The sequence below is a fragment of the Puma concolor genome, chromosome E4, assembly GCF_028749965.1.
Source record: "Puma concolor isolate L17-30 chromosome E4, mPumCon1.1.hap2, whole genome shotgun sequence".
In the NCBI taxonomy this organism is placed as follows: domain Eukaryota; kingdom Metazoa; phylum Chordata; class Mammalia; order Carnivora; family Felidae; genus Puma; species Puma concolor.
In genome coordinates, this window is record NC_141683.1 from 39,127,092 (window position 1) to 39,153,037 (window position 25,946).

The 25,946-nt window shown below is 52.2% G+C and overlaps 1 long non-coding RNA gene across 6 annotated transcripts in view; it reads right to left on the reverse strand.

Moving 5' to 3' along the window:
- The window catches only part of LOC147572606 (uncharacterized), a 107,553-nt gene that overhangs the window by 11,207 nt on the left and 70,400 nt on the right, over nt 1-25,946 (reverse strand). For 2 of the 6 annotated variants that reach the window (XR_015246286.1, XR_015246285.1), the window contains exons 5-7: nt 9,312-9,456; nt 7,474-7,582; nt 4,898-5,100 (exon numbers count right to left, since the gene is read on the reverse strand). This is a non-coding gene — a long non-coding RNA (uncharacterized LOC147572606). The other 4 variants (XR_015246284.1, XR_015246283.1, XR_015246290.1 and 1 more) reach the window with 4 other exon arrangements.

The following is a 25,946-nucleotide window of genomic DNA, read 5'->3' on the forward strand; positions in this document are numbered from 1 at the left end:
ATGAGGCTCGAACTCTACGAGCTTCGAGATCACGACCTGAGCTGAGGTCGGATGCTCAACCAACTGAGCCACCCAGGTGTCCCTGTGATAGTTTTGTTACAGCAGCAACAGGAAGCTAATACACAGGGTCAGGGCCAGGCCCGGAGGGAGACAATGGTAAATGCTGGGCTCTGATCCGTTCCAGAAGCAGCTGCCCACCAGAGACCTGACTGTAACTTCACAGGGCCTCAGTGTTCTCACTTCGGTCCAGGAGGCACAAGTGCTTCTTTTTCCAGGTGAAATGCTGGTACTAATCACTTTATATCTGAAGGGTCTCAAACTCCAGTGTCATCAGCAGCTGCAGTAATGTGGTAACTTGCTCGAGAGAGTGGGAGGGTATAAGGCAATGGGAAATAGGGGGGCCCGTGGCAAACTGGAGAAAACACGCCTTGCTTAAAGACATCGACTTTAAGTAACAAGGAAAGCAATAAATCCAGCCAAATGAAGTCTATATATAATACATCTTTGTGGCTGGTCGATGGGAGTTTCAGATCCCATATTAACCTGTGGTTCCGGCTGACCCCAAAGAGAGGTGGTCCATGGGGTAAAGAGCAGCAGTGGACGTGATGAGCGCCTCTCAGCCCTAGCTACCGCTTGGCGTTACCCCCATACCCCAACCAAGATCTCTACCACTCGTAGCCTATGTTTTATAAAAGGGGGTTTTGAGACGGAGCCAGGGGAGACCCATCGGACCTGTTGGCCAGCCAGCTCTGCCTCGCTTCCCTCATCCTTCCCAACCTGCACAAATCCCTCAAAGTCTACCCTGGGGACATTGTCCCTTCAGCTCTGGGGCATAACCTCTCTCCTTCCTCTCCAGCAAGGGAGGCCCTTGTGTGGAACAACCAAGAGGTTACCATTGTTGAGTCAAGATTTAACCAATGCAAACCATGGGTGGGCATGCTGCGGACTCAGAAAAGAGGGACGCTGTCTCAAAAGAGGAGGGGAACACAGATGTCACGGGACAGGTCGTGGGCATCGGAGTCAGGCAGACATGGGTGAGTCCCACTTCATCACTTACCAGCTTTGTGACTTTGGGTAACATACCTAGCCTCTCTGAGCCTTGTTTTTCCCATTTTTTTAAAAATAATTTTAAAAATTTTAATGTTTGTTTATTTTTGAGAGAGAGCGAGCGCGGAGAGGGGCAGAGAGAGGAGGACAGAGGATCCAAAGCAGGCTCTGCGCTGACAGCAGCGAGCCTGATGCGGGGCTTGAATTCCCAAACTGTGAGATCATGACCTGAGCCGAAGCTGGATGCTCAACTGACTGAGCCACCCAGGAGCCCCGTCAGTTTTCCCACTTCTAAAATGGGAACAATACTTTACTGTATTGTTGTTGTGCAGATTAAATCAGATAATGTACACGAAAGGCAGTATCTGGCCTAGAAGAGGAGCTCTGCACACAGACTCTGGACAAGGGTGCCTTGGGTTAGAATTCTCTTTAGTGGCTGCGTGGCCTCGAGCAAGCTATTTCGTGTTTCTGTGCAGAATTTCCTCATCTGCAAAATGGGTTCACTGACGTTCTAGAGGGCTGTTGGGAGGATGTGATGGGATACCACATGTCAAGGACCTAGACCAGGCCTGGACTCCATAAAGACTCCATGAGCATGTTAATTATTTATTAGGTCCATCCCGGCATTGGTGAGCTCATGTCTTCTGTGTCTGCTGGGCCCTGGGCTGTGTTTCTGGGATGGGGAATGGAGAAGCCAGAACTGTTCCCTGGTTTTATTCTCCCCACACCTGTCTGCCTAGTTCTTTTCTCTGGTTCCCCTAACCTGGATACTCCACCATCGTCACCTCTGCCCTATTGTCTGTGACCTCCCCAGGAAGGGGAGCAGCCCCTGGGGGCCCCAGACCGCGGGGAGCAGGGCCACTGGGCTCCGTGGTCTGTGGGGGGGAGGCGCCTGGGGCTGCCCTCTGTCTGAGAAACTCCATTCGTCACCACAGAGGACGAGCACTGAGCTGCACCCCCTCTGCTGGCCAGCACACGTGCTAGGCGGTCTGGGATGAATCACTTCCCACGCTGTGTTGTCATCCAGGCTTGAAACAGAGGCCCTGTGTGCAGCTTTTGTGTGTACGGTTTCTTTCCATTCCATGATTCAGAAAATGCCACTCACTCAGCCATGTGATCCCCTAATCTTCTGCCAAGGAACTGAGTGAGTGCAAAGGTTTGCTGGAAAACCCTTGAAGGACGGGGGAGGGCAGCTGCGTTTGCCAGAAAGTGGACTGAGCCAAGAAAACTGCAAGTTGGAATTCATGAAACCATCATCAGGAAAAGAGCACGGGGGGGTGGGGGGTGGGGGGGGTTAGGTATTATGAGACCAGAGACCCGCCCACAACAGCAGCTGTTGGTGTGCAAAGGGCCCTAATGTGGTTGTGCACAGATTTCCACCTGTGCCAGCCCCACAAAGATAATGGGATTATTTTGTCTGATTATGAATGTAAAACTTGTTCGTGCAAAAATTCCAATCAATACGGAAAAGCAAAAAAAGGAAAGGACGTATCCCCCGTGTGCTATGACCAGACGCTGTTTTCATCCACTGAGACACTGTCCATGCGTCTTCAGGCCCAGAACTGCCAGCTTCTTGTCCCTTGAGCTACTGGCCGTAGCCCAGGTCTGATCCTGGCTGCTGCTCCTGTCCTGGGACCCGGTGCCTCCAAACACATGGGGAGGTTTGCCAGATCTGGACCCCAGCATCTGGGTTCTAGGCCCAACTTGGCCATTAGCTTGCGGTGTGCCCTTAGGCAAATCACTCCGAGTCCCGCTTTTCTATTCAGTGAAACATGGGATAATAAGTGGACTGATTTGTTGGGAGGATGAACGGCATGAGTGGGTATGAAGACTGCAAACCCAATAATCTCTTCAAATACAAGGGGGTGCTGGCTTGACGCCCGTTCCCCCGCCGTGGCTTTGTTAACCCCAGGGCGGTGCGGAACCAGCCACCTTCTCCACAAGCTCTTCTCCAGACACCCTCACGATTGGCTCAGAGCAGGGAGGGGGCCCAGGCTGGGGCCCCCGGTCACGGCAGCACCACACCTGAACACCGGCCCGGCACGGGGGCCAGCAGGCACCCAGTTCGGAAGAATTCAAAGCCCCGTCTTGTCACCAGTTTTGAACCAAGATAACTCTCCTCCCTCACCTCCCACACAGGTGGATACTCACTCTCGCCAAGGCTGGGCTAACCCTCAGCGTCATTCCTGCTCAGAAGCACTCTCTGATTTCAGGAACCTTTGTGGATCCCCCAATTTGTGGTATCATTTGTATGTTGTAAATGAGTTTTAGTAAAGCCCTTAGCTTGAAAAGAGGTTGTGTACTTACAGCAGGGACGGTAATGACACTATAAGGATATTAGTTTAGCTATTCAAACGACCACTTTTTTTTTTAATGGTTATTTTTTTTGAAAGAGAGAGAGCGCGAGTGCATACGTGAGTGGGAGAGGGGAAGAGAGGGAGGGACAGGGAGGGAGACGATCCCAAGTAGGCTCCTTGCCATCAGTGCAGAGACTGACGCTGGGCTCAATCCCATGAACAGTGAGATCATGAGCTAAGCCGAAATCGAGTCAGATGCTTGCCCGACTGAGCCACTCAGGCGTCTCAAACTATCTCTTATATTCATCTCACTAACACACCTAAACTTGCACGTTGGGGACCATCACCTTTGCCATGTTATGGCAGAGTTAAAGAAGGCTCAGGGGCACCTGAGTGGCTCAGTCTGTTAAATGTCTGACTCTGGATCTCGGCTCAGGTCACGATCTCACGGTTTGTGAGTTCAGGTCCACATCGGACTCTGTGCTGATGGTGTGGAGCTTGCTTGGGGCGCTCTCTCTCTCTCTCTCTCCCCCTCTCTCTGTGTCCCTCCCTGCTCTCTCTCCCCCAAAATAAGTAAATAAATAATTTTAATTAAAAAAAAAGAAGGCTCAGGGGACACGTCTCTAAGTAGCACCATATTTCCTCGTGACCCCAGACCCCATTTCCTGTGCCTCTGCCTCCCCGGCTTCCCTCTAGCAGAGCCAGCTCTGACTTTGTTCCTACCGGGTCCGTGCAGTCTGGAGGCAGGAAGCCCCAGGCGGACAGCACAGCTCCCGTGGGAGAGCGAGGCCAGGCTGACCACTGTAACCAGTCATTCCTGCACCCTATCAATCAGCTCTGTGCTCACAGACCGTCCCCATGTGGAAGCCGGTGACGGCAGCCCTTCAGTCACCTGGGCGAGCGTCCAACCTTTTCCCACAAAAAACAAGACCTGCCTGTTCCTGTGTCTGGGTACTGACCTCCGGTCCCCTGATCCGAGGCCCTGCTCCCACTGTCTGTCCCCTGGCCCCTCGAGGTTCCCTTAGGCCCCAGGCAGGAGACAGGCAGGGGTTCCACCCGCCCCCCACCCCCCTGTCCAAGTGCCTTCTGTCTGTGGTGAGAAGCCACAGACACACAGCATGGGCCCTGGGCCTTGCCTAACTGGCAGGGCCCTCCCTCCAGCCCATCCTAATTTACTTGGAACAAACAGCCATGCCTCCTGACAGGAAGCAGCAAAGCAAGGACTCGAACCCGGGTCTTCTCATGCTGTGCCACACACTACCTTGTTCAGACTGTGGCGAGGCCTGAGAATCCAGCATCCCTAAAAGCCAGCCTTGGGATGGAGGAAGCGAAGCTGGGAGGCAGGTGGTGGCCATGAGGAGGTGAGGCAGTACAGTGATGCAGGCTTAACCGGGAGGGGCCTGTGTGGCTCTCAGCCCTACGGCCGCGCTGAGGCTGCCAGAGTGTTGTAATGATAAATAAATGTGTCGTAATAATCATAATTGCTCTGACCGTGGCAGGTAGTACATAGTGAGCACTTACTGTATGCTAAGTGTGGGGCTAAAATGCCGTACCTGTAGTACTTCGTTTTCTCCTCACGGTCACCTGCTGACATAGCTGCCATTGTCACCCTCCATTTTATAGATGAGGCGGCTGAAGGTTGCAGTGGTTCCACAACTTGCCCAAAGGCATCGTCTCACAGGTGGAAGATGTGAGATGAGAATCCAGGCTCTCTGATCTCGTGTTCCACTCTCCCTAACTTCTGTAAAATCTGCTCCTTAAAAACAACAAAAACAAAGGTATAATCTACCCTGCCCAGAAGGTGGATCAGGAGTATCAGGTCTGCTGAGGAAAGCTGAATGTGTTACTGATGTGTGAGCATTCATCTGGCTTCAGCACCAGGAGTCCCTGTCGCCCCAGGATCTGGGAGGCCCTCAGGGTCTTGCCAATGGCGTGGGGGCGGCAGGAGGGGCCTCCTGGAAGCAAACCAAGTCTCCTGATCCAGGGCTGGCGAACCGTGGCCAGACCGCCCTCCCCTCCACACATCCCTGCATTTGTTCCTGGCATACGAGGAGGAAGTTCAGTAAATTATGCCAGGACTGGCTGGTGAGAAGCAGGGAAGAATAAATGGCAAATTCATAAAATGGATTTTTAAAGTATGTATTGCTTTTTTAAAGTTTATTTATCCATTTTGAGAGAGAGACAGAGACAGCACAAGCGGGAGAGGGGCAGAAAGAGGTGGGGCTTGAACTCATGAACCTCAAGGTCATGACCTGAGCCAGAGTCAGTTGCTCAACTGACTGAGCCACCCAGGTGTCCCTAAAGTATGTAATTGATGGTAGGATTTCAATGATAAACATCCACCAGAAAAATACGGCTTAGTTTGGCTTCAAACAAGGTATGTTAATTCAAACAATTTAATTTACTGACAGTCCTCACGGTTTACAGGTCACCTGTGTGGCCTCTCTGCTCATTAGTGGAAGAGTAGACAAGCTGACTGAAAGTGACTGTCATGTGACCTTGTGCAAAACATAGGTTGTAATACCACTGTATATAAGTGTTGCAAAAGCAGACGGGGAAACATTTAGACCAGTTGCTCTATAATTTTTCTGCCCGTGATAAGAAACATATTTTATATCACAGCCAAGTGCACACACACACACACACACACACACACCCAGGTGCACCCAACTAAAACAAATATCCCTAAAACAATTTTTAACCATATTACATGAAACGCATCTGGTATTTTTTATTTTATGCCATTTCATTTAAGTCAAATGTGATCTGAGATGCACTAAATTTTTTTTTTTCATGATCCATAATGTGTGGCAACCCACAGTTTAAAAAAACTAGCTGACCATACTGACAGCAAGAAAAAGGAACAGACTGGATACTTTGTCTGTCTTGATTCCCCCTTGGATATAAACTCCCCCAGATCAGAGGCTGTGCCCTCCCACCAGTCCGAGTGGGGACTCTGCATAATGGATCTCTGGAAAACACAGACACTGTGTGGCAAACACTGGGACTCTGAGCAGACAGGGGACTAAATTCCAGGGGAGAAGGCAGGGGTGCCCCTCCAGAGTCAATATTTAAGTGGGATTCACTTAGCCATAGAATGATCTTCAGGGAGGGGGAAATAGGCTGAATGAGGGTGGTGAGCGGGATAGAGGGCAGGTAATGGCAAAGTGCTCCCCAAAGTAGTCTTGGGCATCGCCGTGTGATCGGCACAAAGTAGGGGGGATAGCAAATCGTTCAGAATAGAGACTAGGGAGCCAGCCTTCAAATCCTGGCTGCATCACCTCAGCTGTGTGACTGTGGGTGGGCCATTGCCTCTATGCCTCAATTTCCTCATCTATCAAATGAGGACATAATAATATTTAACCCTTTAGGCTGTGACATATCAAGATGCCAGTTGATGCTAAACAAGAAGTTGGCTAACCTGCCCACACAAATCAGGCTCCACCTCTTGCCAGCGAAGGTCACTTTATATAAAGCATAAAATAGCTCATGTTATGGGGCACCTGGGTGGCTCAGTCATTTGAGCATCTTTTTAAAAAAAAAAATTTAAGTGTATTTATGTATTTTGAGAGAGAGCTTGTACACCAGCAGGGGAGGGGCAGAGAGAAGGAGAGACAGAATCCCAAGCAGGCTCTGTGCCATCAGCACAGAGCCCCACGTGGGGCTCAAACTCACGAACTGTCTGCGCTTAACCGACTGCGCCACCCAGGTGCCCTTGCGTCTCCGACTCTTGATTTTGGCTCAGGTCATGATCTTACGGTTCGTGGGATTGAGCCCCGAGTCGGGGTCGTGCCGACAGCGTGGATCCTGCTTGGGACTCTCTCTCTGCCCCTCCCCTGCTGGAGCACGCACGTGCCTGCGTGCATGTGCTCTTTCAAAATAAATAAATAAACTTAAAAAGAAAAACCAAAACAGCTCGTGTGAAGTGGTGCATAAGGGGTGGCAAGTGTTCCAACCCCAGAGATGCTACACAGCAACAGAGACAGCTGCTCCATGAGAGGTCAAAGGTGGGATTCAAAACACTCCCACCCAAAGTTGGAGGCAGGGAGGTTGGTCTTCGGGCTCAATAGCACTCAATAAATTAATATTAAGACCCATCATTACGTAAATCATACTTCTTTCCGGTTACCTGTTTCCTGTGCCTATCTGCACAATGCGAGGTAACTGCCTCCCAGCCCTCACCACCGCTCTCCGAGGGTGAGGACCATTGAGCCACTTCTCCCAGTTCTGGGAACAAGCTGGAACGAGCACGGGGGTGGAGTTAGTCCGCAGCAAAGGCCTCTGGGTGCACAGTTCTCAACCTCAGGGTGCATCCCGTCTTCCCACATAATCTTTGCACAGCCCAGAGTTAAAGATCCCTTGAGTGTTGTTGTATATTTCTTTTGTCTGGGTTCTCAGGCTCAAAATGTGTGGGCAGGTCGGTGGCTTTCTTCCACTCTGCATAAGTGGGAGGGAGGTGCCTGAGGACTCAGGTGTGGCTTAGTAACTCCAAAATCACACACTGTCCCTGGCACATGTCTGGAATGCACCAGTAAAGGAAAGGACGGATGAGTTTTGTTCTCCCCATCCCCAATTGCTCAGTCAGGGCACTGGCTTCTCTTGCCTGCAGGAACTCCCTCCCACCAGCCCTATCCATATTCATAGTCCACACTTTTGCTAGAAAGATCTTTTTCAAGTGCAAACGTGATCCTGTTACTCTTTCTCCCTGTATTACAGCCCCTGCTTAAGCCCTTGGCAGGCGTCCCACTGCTTACGGTGCATTTCAGAGTCCCTTCACCGCAGAGCCTCAGCTCAGTTCTTCAGCCTCGCCTTTCCCCACCCCTAGGAACCCTATGGCCTCACCAAACACCTTGCCTCCCCTGAATGTGCAACACAGTCTCAAACTTATACGCTTTTGTCCCTGCCATTCCCCGTCCCTTGCCGGTTGTGGCTGTGCCAGCGGGCTAGCCCCATTGTAGAGAATTGCCATGCTCCGTGGAAACACCATGTTCTCTGGGAACCTTTTCCACTCTGCAGTCCCAGGAGCAAATTCTTCAGGCTCCCACAGTTGTCTTACCTTGACTGTTCCTGCCAAGCTGCCCCAAAGGCTCTGCCGGCTTCCAGCTCTGGCCACTAGAGGGCAGTGCAGTGTAGCTGAGCGTCCGGCCTGGCAGCCCCAGGAGGCCGTGAGCAAGGGGCTCACCAGAGGCTGACTCTGCCCTCCCTCTTTCCTTAACACACACCAATGTTTGGGCCTTGCCACACCTCTTGGGATGTTGCACAGCCCCCCTCTCGGGCCTCCTGGCCTCTGCCACTCCCCCTTCACTCTTTTATGCACAGGGCTGCCCCAATTTCCTCCCTTAACTGTTATTTTGATCACCTTTCCCTCTTCTCCACCCCACCCCACCCTTCCTCAAGAACATTCAGTAGCTCCTTGTTGTTTCCATATTAACCCCAAACATCTCATTTTTGGGTTTCTTTTGTTTATGAAAGTGGTGCCGCTTCAATAACAATGAAAAGTTAAAGAAAAATATTTCATAAGTCCATTCCTTGATTTTCTTATGTTTTACTTTCTCTTTTTCTGCGTGTGTGTGTGTGTGTGTGTGTGCACATGTGCACACACATACGTGTATTTGTGGTTGTGGTCAGAGCACTGATACAATCTTAAATTTAACAGTTTTGGCCTGTTTCGAAATTGTAGACAATTTTTCAAGTTACCATTTGTCTTTATAATATGACTCAATATGTCAATATGAAGGAATTTCAGCTTGGGTCTCAAGGCTATGCGGTCCAGTCCTCAGAATTTGTGTGGAATGAACTGGGGGCTCCCAAACCTGGCTGATCACCAAAATCACAAGTGTGTCAATGGGACTTGGGAAATGCCTCAGTTCAGCCTCCCCGGGTGACTCAGATCCCGGAGGACCCGGACAGTGCCTGCGTATCAGTCAGGACTGGACAGGTTCTGCTATGGTAACAAACAACCCTCACCTCTCAGTGACTTGACCTGAGGAAAGTTTCTTGTTTGCTTGCTCATTCCAAATGATCACCTTGGATTGGTTCGGAGCTCTCCTGTAACCCGTCACTCCAGGTTCCAGGCTGACAGAGTGACCACCATCCAGAGCGTGTCTGACCCCTGTGACGGGGGTGGGGAGGGGGAACGCGGTGAATTGCAAACCGGCTTTGCACACCAGCTCCGCCTGGAAGTGCCACTCATCCCTTCTGCTCACATTTCTTTGGCCCGTCGCGTCTACCAAGAACTATGGGGAGCTCAGCCCTGTTTCAGGTACCCGGTGTCCACATTTTTTTGAAAGGCCTACAGTTTGGGGAGGCACGGCACCAGATAGCTCCGGAGGAAGATCCTGGTGACATGCTTTGGCACAGTCATCCCATCTCTGATCGGGTCTCACACTCGCCAGGGCCTCAAGGAAAGGGGGCGGGGAGGGGGAGGGGGAGGCCTGGTGACCGGCTGGTCTTGCTTGTGAGTGCTCTTGTGCAAACAGCCTGGTTAATGAGCGGATGGGAAAGGATACTGGATGATTCAGAGAACCGACTAGAAGCCTGGCAAACCAAGTTCGGGGAAATGGGCAGGGCACACCCAAGGGAGGTCGGGCAGCCCAGTGACAGACACCCAGTGCAGGTGCTGCGGCCAGTGCCATTGGCTGCTGACTCTTGACCTTACCGTCACGGCTACACGTCACCTCCACCCACCTGCTGTCCTTTGAGGGTCAAAGCCCAGAGCATGAACATCCCAGGGGCTAAGCCTGGGTCATACACAATCTAGAGGATTGTCTGGCTCCCCCCCCCCCCACAATACTACACACTGGTGGGCACCCCAACTGGTAAGGGAGCTCTAATGTGGGCAGATGTTTCCCACTGAGATTCACCAATTCCCTCCTCAAAGTGAACTCATCTGGAAGGCATTCAAGAGTTCACCTGATTCTCTAAGGAGCTTCTCCACTGCTTTTACACAGGGGAGTAAAGAGAGAGAGGTGTGCATTTGCTTATCATGTCTGCATTGGTTCCACAGAGTCTCCACCCAGCAGAACCAAGCTGACTGGCTGGGATGCGGTTACTCCTCTGTTCACCCCAGAAGGACGGGGCTGAGGAGCAGGAAGGCGGCTTCTTCACACACCTGCCTTCACAGAACAGACAGAACAGTCTGTCAGCGGGGGTCAAGGTTTCAGTGAAAACAAGGTGTGAAGTAACCTTCATTGGACTTGAAACGGTTGAATAAACGGGCATTGTTGTTTGTCATAAATGTTGGCTGCTGATCAAGTTATTTTGACCCACTTTTAGCAACAGCCTTTCCTCACAGCCTGGGGCCCACACGGACACCTATGATCCAGGCAAGTTGCTGGGGGAGGAGGCCTCGGCCCTTCTTAGAACAGCTCCAGCGATGGGAGGAGGAGAGCAAGATGGGTGTCACAAGCTTTCCCTAAAACAGTGATTTACAAACAGGACCCCCGGGGTCCCGTGTTTGTACAGGCCTGGGTAGAGAGCCACCAGTTAAAATATAGGACACTCAGTTAAATTTGAATATCAGGTAAACAAAAAAATATATATATATTTTAGTATAAGTATATCCCATGCAGTTTGGGGATATACTTACACTCCAATTTTTTTTTTTTTTTTTTTTTTACTCTTCTGAAATTCAAACGTAACTAGATGTCCCGTATTTTTACTTGCTAAACCTGACAACTTTACCTGCATGTGCTGCTTTGCTTTTATTTGCTTTGGGGCTTAGATTTTTTTTTTTTTTTTTTAAATCGAACATGTCACTGCCAAACACATAAAAATTTTGAAAGTCATGGCTAGGTCTTCGTGTTTTTTTTTTTTTTTTTCCACATTGAAAATCTTAGCTACAGCGAATGTTTCATTCATTCTTTCACCCCATGCACATTTTACAGAGCTCCTCTGACCACCCAGGTACTGTTGCAGATGAAGGGGCTAGAATGAGGTAAATGAGGCAGAACCACTGCCCTCCAAGAGGTCTCCTGAGTCTCTGAGGGAGACAGACAGCCAACCACACACCTCACGTGGGCAGAAGTGCAAGGTGCAGGGAGGTGGCTAACACCAGGCAGGTCTCGGCAGAACAGGGAAGCGCCAGGCAGGGCAGTAAAGGGATGCCAGCCAGGCACTGCCGCTGGCCCTCGGGGAGGTTGATGAGCACAGAACTGGGGAAGGCACTGACTCTCTTGGACTCTCCTTTTCCTCTTACAGTTTCATCATGACTTGGTTGAGACTGATTAAATAGTAAAGCATCCACTTTGTGTGTGGTTGACTTATAAAACAATAGGACACTGGCAAGACATTTCCTAGGGGCATCTTTAGGATTGAACACTGGGGTCCAGCCCAAGGTCTGCTGGTTTGGGCTAGAGAGGATATTGTCCAGAAGCCACTTTTTTTTTTTTTTTTTTAATGTTTAGGTTTTGAGAGAGAGAGAATGAGTGGGGAGGGGCAGAGAGAGAGAGGGAGACATAGAATCGGAAGCAGGCTCCAGGCCCTGAGCTGTCAGCACAGAGCCCGATGTGGGGCTCGAACCCATGGACGGTGAGATCATGACCTGAGCCCAAGTCGGATGCTCAGCCAACCCAGGCGCCCCTCCAGAAGGCACCTTTAACCGTGTCCTCGAGACTCTGTCCCGACCCTTAGCAATAACAGTCGTGCGGCTGAGAGAAATTAAGAGATTCTGAAGAAAAAGACATGTTCAAAGGGCAAAAACACTCTTCACCTTATTAACTCCTAAGTAAACACGTCAGCCGGAGTGTCAGGTGAGTAAGCTAGCAGGAACCCAAGTGTGTGAAGGGCGGAGCTGTTCTCTATCGCTCAAGGAAATAGCATGGGTCAAACGAGAGTTCTCTTATTATGAACACTAATCGTCTGCTTTGTGTGTGTTTTTTTTTTTTTTTTTTTTTACCATTAGAGAAAACTATTTCCTTTCCGGAAGAGACTCTTTTCTGGGAACCGGGCCTGGTTTTCAGTGAGTGTCGCAGCCTTTCCACACGTAGCTCGGGACTGGGCACCTGAAGGTGGGTGTCACAGGGGCTGATGGCAGATGGGGGAGAAGCAGCCTTGGAGCCTGGACACTCTTGCTGGGAAGGCATGAGTTCTTCAGCATGTGACTGAGCCAGCATGGGCTCAGCAGCAGCGTGGGCTGTGGAGACGAGGCCCAGAGAGAGTGTGGTGCGAACAACCACGCGTAGCCCGAGCATTCGTGGGCCAACCGCAGGCCTGTGGAAAGAATGTCATTTTCTCCTGCTCCCACAGGGAACTAGAAATAGAACTCTGCCCTTTGTCCCTGAGCAGCTGAGGCAACTGCCCGGCGTGGGTGTCACCGACCACAGGCCCCTTTGTTCCTCTCTCCCATACTCTCCCTCTCCATCCCTTCCTCCCTGACCTTAGCCCACAGCCCGTGGACACTGCAGGCTGCGCCCAGGCCTGCCGTCTGGCATCTGGGCAAAGGTGGTTTCTCCTGCCTGGCACCGACGGCCCGTCTGGAATGTGCCCTGCTCCCGGCTGCTAATGAAAGCGCACGACTGCTTCTTCACCGGCGTTGGCGTTGCCACCACAGCCTTCCTCAGGCGCTGACCCCGACCCGGGGCCATTCAGAAACGTACGGCTTCTTCCCAGCAGCCACCCCAGTGTCACACACAGGCGTCTGGGGTTTTCAAAACTTCACCGCCTGAGACCCACAGTAAGAGACACTGTGCCTTTTACATCGCATCCCCCGCATGTGTGAGGTAGGTTCCAGGTGATCTCCACACACGGGCCCCGTCCGTTCTTCCTGCTTCCAGGCTTTCCCAGGGTTTGGTGAGTGGGAAGGAGGGGGAGGAGTGAAGGTTAGTACTTATTCCCCATGGAGGTCAGCTCAGGCTGGCCGGCAACTCCCTTGGCTGATGGTCACAGCTCCTGCCTGCGCCCTCTCTACATCCCTCTGCCTCCAAGTTCTGGAAGTGCCTTCCTCCTTTAAGCCTCGAGCCTAAGGCTGCTAATGAAGCCCCGGTGCCTAGACCTGGCTCTTCATTACCCCTTCCGATTTCCATACAGCCTGCATACACCTTTGTAAATAGTCCCTCTTATTAAATGTCCTTTAAATGACCCAGTCAGAATGTGCTGTCTTTCTATTGCTGTTTTCATGTAGTGTGTGTGTGTACGTTCATGTAACACACACACGCACAGATGCAAGACTTCTGAACATTCACCTGTACTGTGATTCTACTCTAACTGTTAAAAATGCTCATCCCACCCACTGAACTAATCCCATGACCCACTTCCGGGTTTCCATCCCCCCCCCCCCCCCCCCCCCCCCCGTCTGAAAAGCATTGCTTAGGACCAGCCCGGTGGAGACAGCTCTTCTCTGGCCTCGAGGTAGCCGCTAGAAGAGGTCAGCAGAGAACAGGCCATGGAGGCCATCAGATGACTGCAGAATGGGTGTCATGTGGGACTCCCCTTGGCACAGTCTAGACTCCTCTTTGGGGGACAGTTCCCTTCTGTGGTCATTACATTCCAGGCAGCGGGTTTCCACTTTGCAGGCGAGAAAACCTGAGTTGGTCAGAGGCCTGCGAGATGGCCATGTTTGGGGGTGACTCACTACAACACGAGTGTAAATACCAGTGCTGACTCAGCCACTCACAGTGAGGATACAGCCATCGAGTGGGCTGATGAACCACATTCTCCCATCAGCACCCTTCCTCTGGTGGAAATTCTGTCCGGAAAGCCGGGCTGTCACAAGGGCCTTGGCCGGCTCGGCTCCAGAGCAAGGGGGGGTCTCAGGAGCCTGGAGCACACCTGGGGTGGCCTGAGCACCTGCCTTCTAGGATATCTGCCTCACGGCCTCTCCTTTGTCCTCATACCCTTGGTGACCCACCCCCTCAGGCTGACCCACTGACTTTCTTGTTCTGTTCCCATCTATGTCTGCAATTGAAGCTACTTAAAAACTTTTTTTTTCATGTTTATTTTGAGAGAGAGAGAGAGGGAGACAGAGTGCAAGCAGGGGAGGGGTGGAGAGAGAGGAAGGGACAGAATCCAAAGCAGGCTCCAGGCTCTGAGCTGTCAGCACAGAGCCTGATGTGGGGCTTGAACTCAGTGAGATCATGACCTGAGCTGAAGTCAGATGCTCAACCAACTGAGCCACCCGGGTGCCCCTGAAGCTTCTTACTTTAACTTTTGGTAGCAGTAGGTGGGAGTGGCTGTGTCCCCTGTGGCCTCCCATGGCTGCTCAACAAGGAGCCAGCACGTGTGTTGGGGGGGGGGGGGGGGCAACAGGAATTCTTCATCTGCCAGGTGGTCCAGAGATGTATGGTCGGGGTCTAGACCCCATCCTGTAACGAGCTGATGGCATAGCACCGGTTTCCCCAGTTTGGACAAAAGGAGACTGAGGCTCAGATAGGTCAGGTGACTTGGTTGAGGTCATAGCATAAGCCAGTTGCCGGGTGGCCCTAGAAGCTGTCCATGAATACACATGTATAGTCTGAAAGGACGGAGAATGCTCCCTTCCCCATAAGCTCTCACTCTCTGAAGGCAGGAGTGTGCCCTTTTCAGTAACTTGCCTCCCCACCCTGCTGACCACTTGCAATGCTGAGGGAGGGGTGCCCTGTTATCTGCACTTGCTGACAGACACAGTCCAAGGACCAGCTTCTTGTCACAGGGAAGGCCAGTGGGAGCCTCAGACCACAGGGAAGTGACTCCATGAACACACCAGACCGTGGCCAGTGACTCAGCTGCCTGGCTGATGGACGTCAGTCCCTCACTCTGTGGCCCTTCCCTTTTCTCCCCAGAACAATAACAAATCCTGGCTCTGTGATCTGGTCACCATAGGAACTGGAAAACATTTGATGATGTGGGGCCTCTGGGACAGGTGGGCCGAGTAGGTCCAGATACAAACAACCCTTTCCTGCCCCTTCACCCCCAATCCGGGCATCTCACCTACTTGGAGCAGATCAGGTAAACAGTCAGGGGCAGTTACACCATCATCTGAATTGAATGACCTTGCCTGAACCAGGAAGTCTGGGGGGGTCACAAGTCTTTGTGCCCATGGGATCTGGCCCAAAGTCCTGTCGGGATGAAATGGGACTTCAAGCACCCCTGTCTTCTTTGGAGACTGAGGATCACACAGTGTGCCCCCACCCTGCATGCACAGGCCCTGTCCTGGACTGGACTGTTGGGAACATGAAGAAGGGAGATACCACCCCCATGCTCAGAGAGCTCCTGGTCTGCTGGGCACGGGACACATTCCTGGACGGAGTTTAGGTCCCAAGGGACATCAGGAGTCACGAGGGAACACTGAGGAAGGGGGCTGGGAGGGGGTTTCTGGTACGGGATGGGGTTCCGTGGAATGGACCAAAACTTTCCATTTCCAACAAACCCCGGTTGAGTGTGGGGTGTACTTAGCCACTCGCGCACGACAAGTTACGGAGGACCACTGGGGCCAGGGGACTGGATTCCTGTACAGGCTCAGCCACCTGTACCTTCTCTGCCAGCCGCTTTTCAGATCTCCCATCCTCCCCATCTCTCGTTCAAGACTCACGAGCGCCCTCTGTGAAGGGCGCTCAGCTCGGATGGCTCGACAATGACATCCCACCCTCCCTTAAGATTAAACAGGTTCACACCCAGACTCATCTCCCCCCACTCCCCACCTGACGTTGCCTCTTCCCCAAAGCACCAACATTATTCCGTTAGTCCAGCCATTCTCCTTATCCAGACAGCTGCCAATGTCTGATGAACCTCCTTCCACATGAGTCTCTCACATGGGGCCCTCCCTTTCCTCCCCCACAGCTGCCACGCTGGGCCACCTTGCACGTGGTGACCACCGTAGCCACCTCCTAGATGTTCTCTCGGTTCCATCCATGCTTTCTTCCCCGGTTTTTAAACCTATTCTTCAAGTATCGGTATTCCTGGGGGTCTTGGCCTCTGCCCTCATTTCCAGTATTTTCAACTTTTTGTTGGGCATCACCTCAAGCATTTCAGATTCAAAATGTCTGGGACAGGGCTCGCAACCTGCCCCCACGGACCAACTTATCGTCTTCTATTTCCTCTCTCGGTTCACGGCCCAGCCCAGCCAGAGAACCAGGGAGCCCTGCTGCTGTCCTCCGCTCCTCCCTCTTCACGGCTCCCGCCCCGCTGGTGAGCAAGGCCTACTGACTGCGGCCCAGGAGTGGCTTCTGCTGGCATCGCTCTTCTTGCCTGCCAACTCCCCTGCTGCTGTTGTGGACGCGTGTGCCAACCTCCTGGCTCGTCCCTGCCTTGTGGCTTCATCCCCTCCATCCTCCTCCATGCAGGGGTCAGAATTCACTTTCTAACACATGGCTCTGGTTATGGGACTCCTGCTCAGAAACGCTTGATCTCCTCACTGCATGAGAGTGACATCCAGGCCCCTTCAGGAGGGCAGGTGAAAGCCTCCCAGTCTGGGCCCCAATCTTCCTTTCCAGCCTCATCTCCCAATGTGCACTCACATTCATTCTGTCTCTCTCTCTCTCTCTCTCTCTCTCACACACACACACACATACACACACACACACACACACACGCACACACACTGGTCACACCAACCTGCTGGTCTCTGTTCCTTGCCCTTTAGTAGTGTTGCCTCCTTCTTTGTGGTGACTCCTCCGCCTGAAACCCCTTCTCTTCCCAACCCAGGGAACCTCCTCCCTCCCCAAGGCCCCAAGTCCAGCTCAAATGTCTTCCCAGCCCCACCCCACATGCCAGGTCCAGAGCAGAGTGCATCACTCCCTCCTCTGTGTGCCCACAGGACTCGAGCATTTTCCATACTGAGCAGTTCTTGCTTCTGGCCTCCTCCCCTGGCCTGCGACCAAGGTGCTGGTGCTGTCTTATTCCTCTTGGCTGCTCTGTCCCTTCTAGCTCTAGCCACGTGCTTCGGGGATGCCGCCCAAACCCAGGACCCACCCTCCCAGGCCTTCTTCCTCCTGACCTCTCCCTCCCTGGCTCTTAGCATCTGCCTCAACCTCCCCACCTCTACCCACAGTCTCCCTCACACGCTGGGACCAGCATGGCCCTGTGTCCCTCACGAAGGTCACCTGACCCTTCCGTGGGCAGGACATGGGCTCTGTAGCCTGTGCACCTGAGCTCGTGCTGCTCTCCCACGGGACCTCCTCCTTCCCTCTGCCCCTCCTCTTGCCCAGCTTTTCTGCCTGCGCATCCTTATTCGTTTTCCGAGGGGGTGCAAACCCCACACCCTGCTGGGAGCTGCCTTCAATCCTCTCAGTCAGGATTAATAACCCACACCCCTCCCCCAGTGCTGTTCCATCCTTTCGTCAGGGCTCTTAACCACGTGCTTTCTTCCCCTGACTGTGGGTCCCGGTGTCACTTATTTCCATTTCCCCATGGTGCTTTGCACCTAGTAGCTACCCCCCGCCCCCGACCCGCCAAATATCTGTCAAAGTGTTGGATCCTGCCATTCCCTGTGCAAGGCCCCGCAGTGGCTCCCTGGGGCCCGTGACAGGCTGGGACCGCAGGCACACAGGGGAGCACTGGCCTGTGTGCTCATTCTCTGATGGTGGGGTTCATGAAGCTTCTGCTGCTGCAGTGGGGCACAGAACCCTGGGGTCGGGGGAAGAGTGGTGCCCTCAGCTCTCAAGTCAGCCACCCACAAGGAAACCTCCCAGCCTCCCATGCCTGCTGGGGACCAGCAATTGCTGGAGACTTCCTCAGCTCCTTCCTCGCCAGCCCTGGGATGCTTCCTCCCCTCTCACCATCCCTTCCTTCCATCATCTCCATCATCCCAAATTCCCGGAGTTGGGCATGCAGAGACTTCTTAACTGCCCCTGCCTCCCCCTCCTGACACCCTCCTCCCTCTCTCCAATCCTATCTTCCTGCATTTAACATAGAATCTGGTTCATCCAGCCCCTCCCGTCTGGCACACTCTACAGGCAATTACTCCTGCAATTCCCCTTCCCTGGAACCCCTCCCTTCTTTTCTCCGCTGATCCACATCTGTGGTTCTGGTCTCCCCCTTCTCGCGAATTCTCTGACGCAGAACTGACTCCCTGAGCCACATTACAGTCCTGTTGCAACCAGCAAGCACCACACCATTTAATATTTAATTATTCTCCGCACTTAAAAAAAAAAAAATGCACATTTTCTTTCCCCACCTTGATTATAAACTTCTTAGGGGTGAAGCTATTTTTTTTTTCTTGCTGGGGAAGGCAGGAGAATGTAGGCTTTCTCCAAACTCTCTTAGCTTCTTGTTTGTGCACACAATTTTCATAGAATCGTCTATTAAAGTCATCTATTAGATGTCTGATAAAATCTTCCTTGGACAACCCCGAAAATATATTACAGGTTACAAGGAGGCCTCACACCATAGACTTCCTGGACTGAAAATGTATGGACCGGAAGCCCAACCTCCTCCTTCTGTCTAGCTTGTTGGGAGGGCTCTCTGAAGGTCAGGACCTCCACACCATGGCAAAAACTGCAGCCCTACCACGTGGTAACCGAGGAATGCCATGCATATCATTGGAGCAGCGCTGTGATGCTTTCATGATCTTGACCCTGTGCCCAAGGGCGGGGATCCGCTTGTTCCTCTCCTTGGCCCTACAGAGCAACTTGTCTGGAGATGGGGGGCGAGGGGGGTGTGAATCCGAGGCCCTTATGACGTACCACAGGCAAGCCCGTGAGCACCTGGGGCCCCCGGGCCTCCTGGGAACGTGCGTGGCATGACCTGGGGTCCAGGAAAGGCTCAGGGGTCAATGCCCAGAGCTCATTTTTCTCCTTCTCTTCCTTACTTCCCTCCAGATTCTGCGCCTTCATCCCATACACCTCACTTTACCTCTTTCCTGCCAAGCTCACTGTTCCTTCCACCCACACGTCACTTCCACTGAGCTCCCTATCCAGTCGCCCAGGCACAAACTCTCAATAATCTCTACCTGACCCACCTGGGGACTCCCTTCCCCCTTCCTCTCCCTTTCCTCCCTCTAGAAAACGACTTCCCACAGGGCACCGTGGGCAGTGGCTGTGGCCCCTGGAGTTGGCAAGCACCGGGGTCTTCTGGAGCCCACTTTCCTCGGGCCACAACACGTATGGGACCACTCACCGAGCACTTACATTGTGGGCTCTGGGGAAACAAGGGGGGACGGGCCTCGGGATCTGGTGGTGAGGCAGGGGGTGTGCTAAACAGCTAGGCCAAGTGATGCGCCGTGGTGTGGAGATGTACCGGCTGCCCGGCACAGAGGGGCAGCCAGCGCTGTGGTGGGGAAGGCGGCCCAGGGGAAACAACGTCCGGGGGAAGCCTGCAGAAAGGCTGGTGGTTGGCTACAGGCTTAGGGAAATCCTGTTCTACACAGAAGCCAGATGGAAGGGAACATCTTGGGGGAACTGCCGGCAGGTCCATTCGGCTCAGAAATGAGTGAATGAGAAGGGGAGAGATGTAAACGGGAGACTCGGGCAGCAACCCCAGTCCACAAAAGGAGACTGGACTCTGTCCAGGAGCAACGGGGAGTCGCGGAAGGGCCTCACACAGGGACTGATGATGCTGAGTAGCTTAATGTCGAGATACTCATTTCTATACACATAATGGGGAAAATTCAGAGGGAGGCTTGCTCCTGCCCAAGTTCACATTCAATGAGTATTCTAAAGAGGAGAGGCCTAGAGAACTGCCCCAAATCCACAGTGAGCAGGACCGAGCTGGCCCTGGGATCTGTGTCTGCACTGGGAGAAGCAAGGCCTCGGGCAAAGAGGGCAGTGAGTGGAGAAGCTGAGACTCTTTGGTTCTAACTAACAGAAGTAGCCAACTTGATCTGACTTAAGCTGAAGGAGACACTGGCTGTGAGGATGTAGGTCCAGGGCAGGACAGCAAGAGACCTTTAAGAGGAGTCCTGATTCAGAGGCGGGGTCTTCTCGAGACCTCCCCTCCCATGCCCGCCTGCAGGTGTCTATGTCGTCTCTTCTCTCTGCAGCCCTTCCTTGGTCCCTCTGGCTGCTGGCAGGGCCTGTTTGCCTCACCGACCTGACTTGCAGGTGGTGACTGATAGGCTGGCTCCGGGTTTTAGGTCCAGGTTTTCAGGTGAGAGACTCTGTGAGCCCAGGAGTATCTGGTTGGCTGCTGTGGCCAATGGTGTCACATGTACAAATCCAGGGGCTGGGGCTCATGATGGGTGCCGGGGGTAGTCTCCAGAAGACTGTGTACCCCAAGGCTGTCAAGCTCAGCATGGCATGCTGTCCCCCCCCCCAGCTGGGTATACAGTTCTATAAAACTCTATAAGCTTAGAGGAAGAAAATACGCAGATCTCTATAATCCAAAGGATTTTAATGACAATAGTTAATACCTTTGAGCACTTACTCTACGCTGGTTACTTTGCTAAACGATCACACGTAGTCTCTTAATTCTTGCGGCCCCGTGAGGTAGATGCTATTATTGTTTCCAATTTATAGATAAGACAATGGAAGTACAGAGAATTCCGGCTGAGCCTTCCTGTTCAGTTTGTGAGGCACAACACCTGCCTTAGAGTGCAGACGAAGAGAAAGGCTGCCTTCGTATCCAGGGGTATGCTAGTAAATGTTTAACAGCCGGCAATCTGGGGAAAAGTTCCAATTTGTAGCATTTGCTGACTTCCAAGGTATAAATACTCACATGGCTGATTTCAAGCTACCAACTTCCCAGGGCCAGTTTGAGCCGGTTTCTGTACACACGGACTCTCACCCATTTTGGGTGACGGTCGGGGGGGGGGGGGGGGGGGGGGGGGTGGTCAATGTCCAGGAGTTATGTGGTTTAGAGCAGTGTTCTCCAAGGGTGGTCCCGGGGACCAGCCCATCAGCAACACCTGAAAACTTGAAATGCAAATTCTCTGATCCCACTCCAGGCCGAATGAATGGGAAGCCCTGGGGGTTGGGAGCAGGAGGACTCAAAGACACTCTGTGTCTTCACAGCCTCCCCCCTCCCCACCCTGCCCCCCTGCCCCGGGGCTTCTGATGCATGCTCATTCAAGTCTGTGGACTGCTGGAGCTACGGGGCCCTGGCCCTTTTGCAAACCCAGCTTGTCCAAGTCTTTTTTTTTTTAAATATTTCTTTATGTTTTTATTTATTTTTGAGAGAGAGAGAGAGAGAGAGAAACAGAAACAGAGTACAAGCTGGGGAGGCACAGAGAGAGAGGGAGACACAGAATCAGAAGCAGGCTCCGGGCTCCGAGAGAGAGCCTGACATGGGGGACAGAGCCTGACAGAGCCTGACATGAGGGTCTCGAACGCATGAACTGCAAGATCATACATAACCTGAGCTGAAGTCAGATGCTTAACCGACTGAGCCACCCAGGCGCCCCCAGCTTGTTCAAGTCTTTATTCTGCGGTTGGAAGAATGGGGCTCATTTCCTACTCCTTGGCAGATGGGCAAACTGAGGCCAGAGAGATGAAGTTGTGCTGGAAAGTGGTGGCTGAGTGAAGTGGGTTAAGACATCACCCTGCCACCTTGGTCTGGTGGGGCAGATCTTGGCAGAGTCCCTCAGCCCTGACCCTCCGCAGTTCTGTGAAGCAATGAGTCCTGGACCCCCGGGGCGGGAAGGCTGAGCTCTGATGGCCAGAGCAGAAGGAAGGAGGGGGAATCCAGGGGCCTCTATAGCATTGGTTTTTCTGAAGAGAGAGAGAAATGAGGAAAGAGGCACATAGAAGCCTAAGGCTCAGTAGCACCTGGCCCTGGCCCTGACCCTTTGAGGGGGCTCCAAATCTGCAACAAGTCCTGGGACTGAAGCAGGAGGGGCTAGACCAGCAATCTCCAGCCTCAGGTCCCAGCCAGGAAGACCTGACAAGGTTCCTGAGGCAGAGATGGGCTGGGAGCCCCAGGTCCAAGGCCCAGCAAGACGCGTCCGCTGTCTGGCTGTCTCAACAACTTCCCTCAACCCCACTCCAGATTTACTATTAACCAAAGGCAAACAAATCGAGAGCCAAGTATCCGAAATGATGCAAATACCGTGTCAGCCCCGGGGAGGCCGTGCAACACCTGGGCAGTCAGCGAGGGTGTGATATCACCCGAGGAGAAGTGCTTGGCGCGGGCTGCGGGTCACGTGAGGTCGCCCGTGTGCTCCGGTCACAAGGGGGGAGGGGGTTCCCCACTGAGCTCAGTGTTTCTGATGGAGAACCAACACACAAACAGAAACTGCCCTGTCACGATGAGGTCCGTAAGTCACGTGAGTTTTTCTCCCCAGAGTTTTAGTCACAGAGCAAAGATTCAGGGCAGGCATTACTCAGCAGAACCAGACCCCGCTGGGATGCTGGCCTGCTTTTGCTTTGGCCAGAAAGTCAGAATTCCAGTTATGCTACTTGGAGGAACAAAGTTCTGTATAAAAGGTTCCTCAAAGGCATCTGCTCTAGAATTTCTTTAGCAAAAATCCCGGACCCAACACCAGCCTTCCCCTCCCTACTGGGCCACTATGCCTCTGTGGTGTCTCCTCTGGGCTTGGCCTCGATGTCTCCCCAGGGGGAGGCAGGCTGCTGGAGCCTACACTCCTTCCTTCCAACCCAGAGTGGCCCATGTGGGGATGCTTCAGAAATTGCTGTTAGGCTAAGGGAAGATTTGAGCTTCAAGGAGACAAAGCATCCTGCTCAGCAAATGCTGAGCAAATGCCTGGTTGTAAGCTGAAAGTTGTAGGCAGCAGGGAGGTATGAGGTGTCCGGAAGGAGGGGGGCAATGGTCCACCTCCATTCTCCTGCCCTTAATCTTCTAGGCTCTCACTCTTTGCAAAGCACCTGTTGATCACCTGGAATCCTGACACTGGGTGATGGTGTGGGCAATACATAATAAGCTGGCAGCTAGGTCACTGCCCTCAAGAGGCTTACATTCCATTTAGGAAGATAAAACTATCACAGGCTAGCACAGTAAGAAGCAATAGGGAAGAGCATGTGATATCCCACAAACTCAGAGCACTGAAAAGCATGGATGGTCCCTGTGCTGGACACACTGCATCTGAATTCTAACCCTGCCACTAACTAGCAGCTGGGTGACCTTCGGCAAGTTGCTTAAATTCTCTGAGCCCCAGTCTACACATCTATAAAGTGGAGACAAAATTCCCAACTCCGAGGGCTGTTGTGAAAAAAAAAATATGGTTGCAAAACAGTTGGCAAAATGCGCAGCACACAGTAGGTCCTTGATAAATTTTAACCGTCCCCTTAATTCCATTTTGGGCCAAGATGGGTTATAAAAGATGAATTTGTCCGGTTTCCAAACTTGGGAGATTAGAAGCAATGAAGTGAAAGGAGGCTTAAAAAGGATAGGGAAAACTAACACTTAAAGCCTGACAATGAGGGAATATTTAGAAAAAATATAAAAGCAGATGACTAAACCAAATAGTGCCTGGGGACCATACAGTGTGGAAGCAGTCATCCCCACCCCAGAGCCTCCAGGGCTATCATATCATAGGACAGCAGAGCCAATGATGTTCACAGTCAAACCATGTTCAATAGCCTCTAAGGAAGCCAGGGATGAGCATAATGCGTTTTAAAAACATTTTCATCCAAAATATTTAACATTTTTAAAAAAGTGCTTGATGTGTGCGGGGCTGGTAAATTTTCAGGTGTCCAGAAAAGACACGATTTCCCAGTGGCTGGATGAGCTAGGTTTTCACTCTGCTTTTCATATATTTGTCAGAGATTTTAGAATCATGCTGAGCACGTGATGGGGGCTTAACAGACTCCTGCTGACTGATAAATCCATGAAGTGTTGGAGTACCAGTTGCTCTGTTTTCCATTTTCAACCACTTTAGGCATTAACTGATTGAGGTCAGGGACAGGCTCCATCTTCTCTTTGAATAAGACAATAACCATCTCCAGCCTCTCCTGACACCCCCACCAACCTGTCCCTCCGCCTATATTCCGGATTTTAGTTGACCGCACCATCACCTGCCAGACAACAGCAATAACTCCCTTAATGTAATTGGCAGGTAACTGCAGTCCCAGATGCTGCCTAAAGGGGGCGCGCAGCCACAGGCGCTGCATGGGCATCTTGCGTGCACTCTAACCCCCGAGCTTCCAAGTCTGAGGTGAAACCTGAGGCCCTAGGATTTCCTTGGTTTCGGGACATCCCTGTGGGAGTGGGGGATTCGAGTTCCTTTCCACTTGAGGCACACAGAAGACCTGGAGGGCAGGAAGGTAGCCCCAAGCACAGGGTACCCAGAGCTTCACTGCTGGTCACCTCGCCCAAGGCGAGAATGTTCCCAGGACACTGTGCTGCCTGGCTTGCTCCTCACATGTCCTGCCTCCACCCAGCTCTTGAGGGGGGGCAGACTCTGCTGGCTGCTGTCCAGAGCAGGAGGGACTTGGTCTCCAGCAGAGACCCACTTGCTTCTCTGCCCTGCTGGTCCTCCCAGCCTGGAGTGGGCCTCCTACTCTGTCCCTTGCCTTGCCTCTGGAGTCCCCCACAAAAGGTGCTCTCATCCTAGTTTTCCATTTGATTTCTGGCTTTTATTTCATGTTGATGCTTTTTTTAAAGTGTCAAACAGTTTACAGTTTAAATCTTTCTGGGAATTAGCTGCAATAAGACATCTTTATGTTCAAAAATGGCCACTTGGAGCACTCTAGGAATCTTTATTTCCTATTCCTCCCAAGCCCTGTCCAGGTCCTGGTACGGATACATGCTGTCTGGACCTTTCTTCTTTCCTTCTCTACAGAAGCTCCCTGGGGAGGTGAGCCTGGAGGGGTGAAGGGAGCACGGTAGATTCTGGAGTTTGAATCTGGATGCCATTTGCTAGCTGTGTGACCCTGAGTGAGGTATTGAACAGCTTTAGGTTTCATTTGCCTTATCTCTAAAACGGGTGCTGGAACTACTCCATCATGTGTGAGGGTAACAGGAGAGGCCTCCCTTCCCTCACTTAGTGAACTGCCTGGGTGCATGGTAAGTTCTTATCTGATCCCCCTGGGGTCCATTTCTTCCACGAATCTTCCTTCATGAAAGTCCTGCCCCAAGTGGGGCAGAGACCACGAATTACCCACTCCAACCCTACTCCCCCCTTTTCTGTACCAACAGAATCCCAATTTCTATGTATGGGTAGCAATGTGACAAGCTAAAAAACTACATTTCCCAGACTGCTTTGCAGTTAGGATGTGCATGGATCACAGGATCAATGAGGTGTAAAGGACAGTCATTGGGAGGGGCTTCTGAGAAAGTGCTTTAAAATAGACTTGGGGTCCCTGGGTGGCTCAGTTGGTTAAGCATCCGACTTCAGCTCAGTTCACCATCTCATGGTTCATGAGTTCAAGCCCTGCATCAGGCTCTCTGCTGTCAGCATGGAGCCTGCTTTGGATCCTCTGTCTCCCTATCTCTCTTCCCCTCCCCTGCTTATGCTCTTTCTCTCTCAAAAATAAACATTAAAAAATAAATAGAATAGGCTAACTCAACTGTGCTCTTCTGTCCCTTACTGTTTCCTCTTTTTCTTGCCTGAAATGTGATGTCATGTGATGTGGCCTTGTCACATGACCACACAGCAGCACTGAGGATGGTAGTCATACCCTAAGTATGGCAGAGCAAAAGAGTAGAAGGAGGCTGGGACACTTGAAGGCACGGTCCGCCGGACCTCAGGATTATGTCTCAGTTAGTTAAGATTTCTCCTACACGAAGCTACTGGGTCCCTATGGATATGTGGGGCTGACAGCCTTGCCCTCTTTTCTGAGCTCCAGTCACACACAT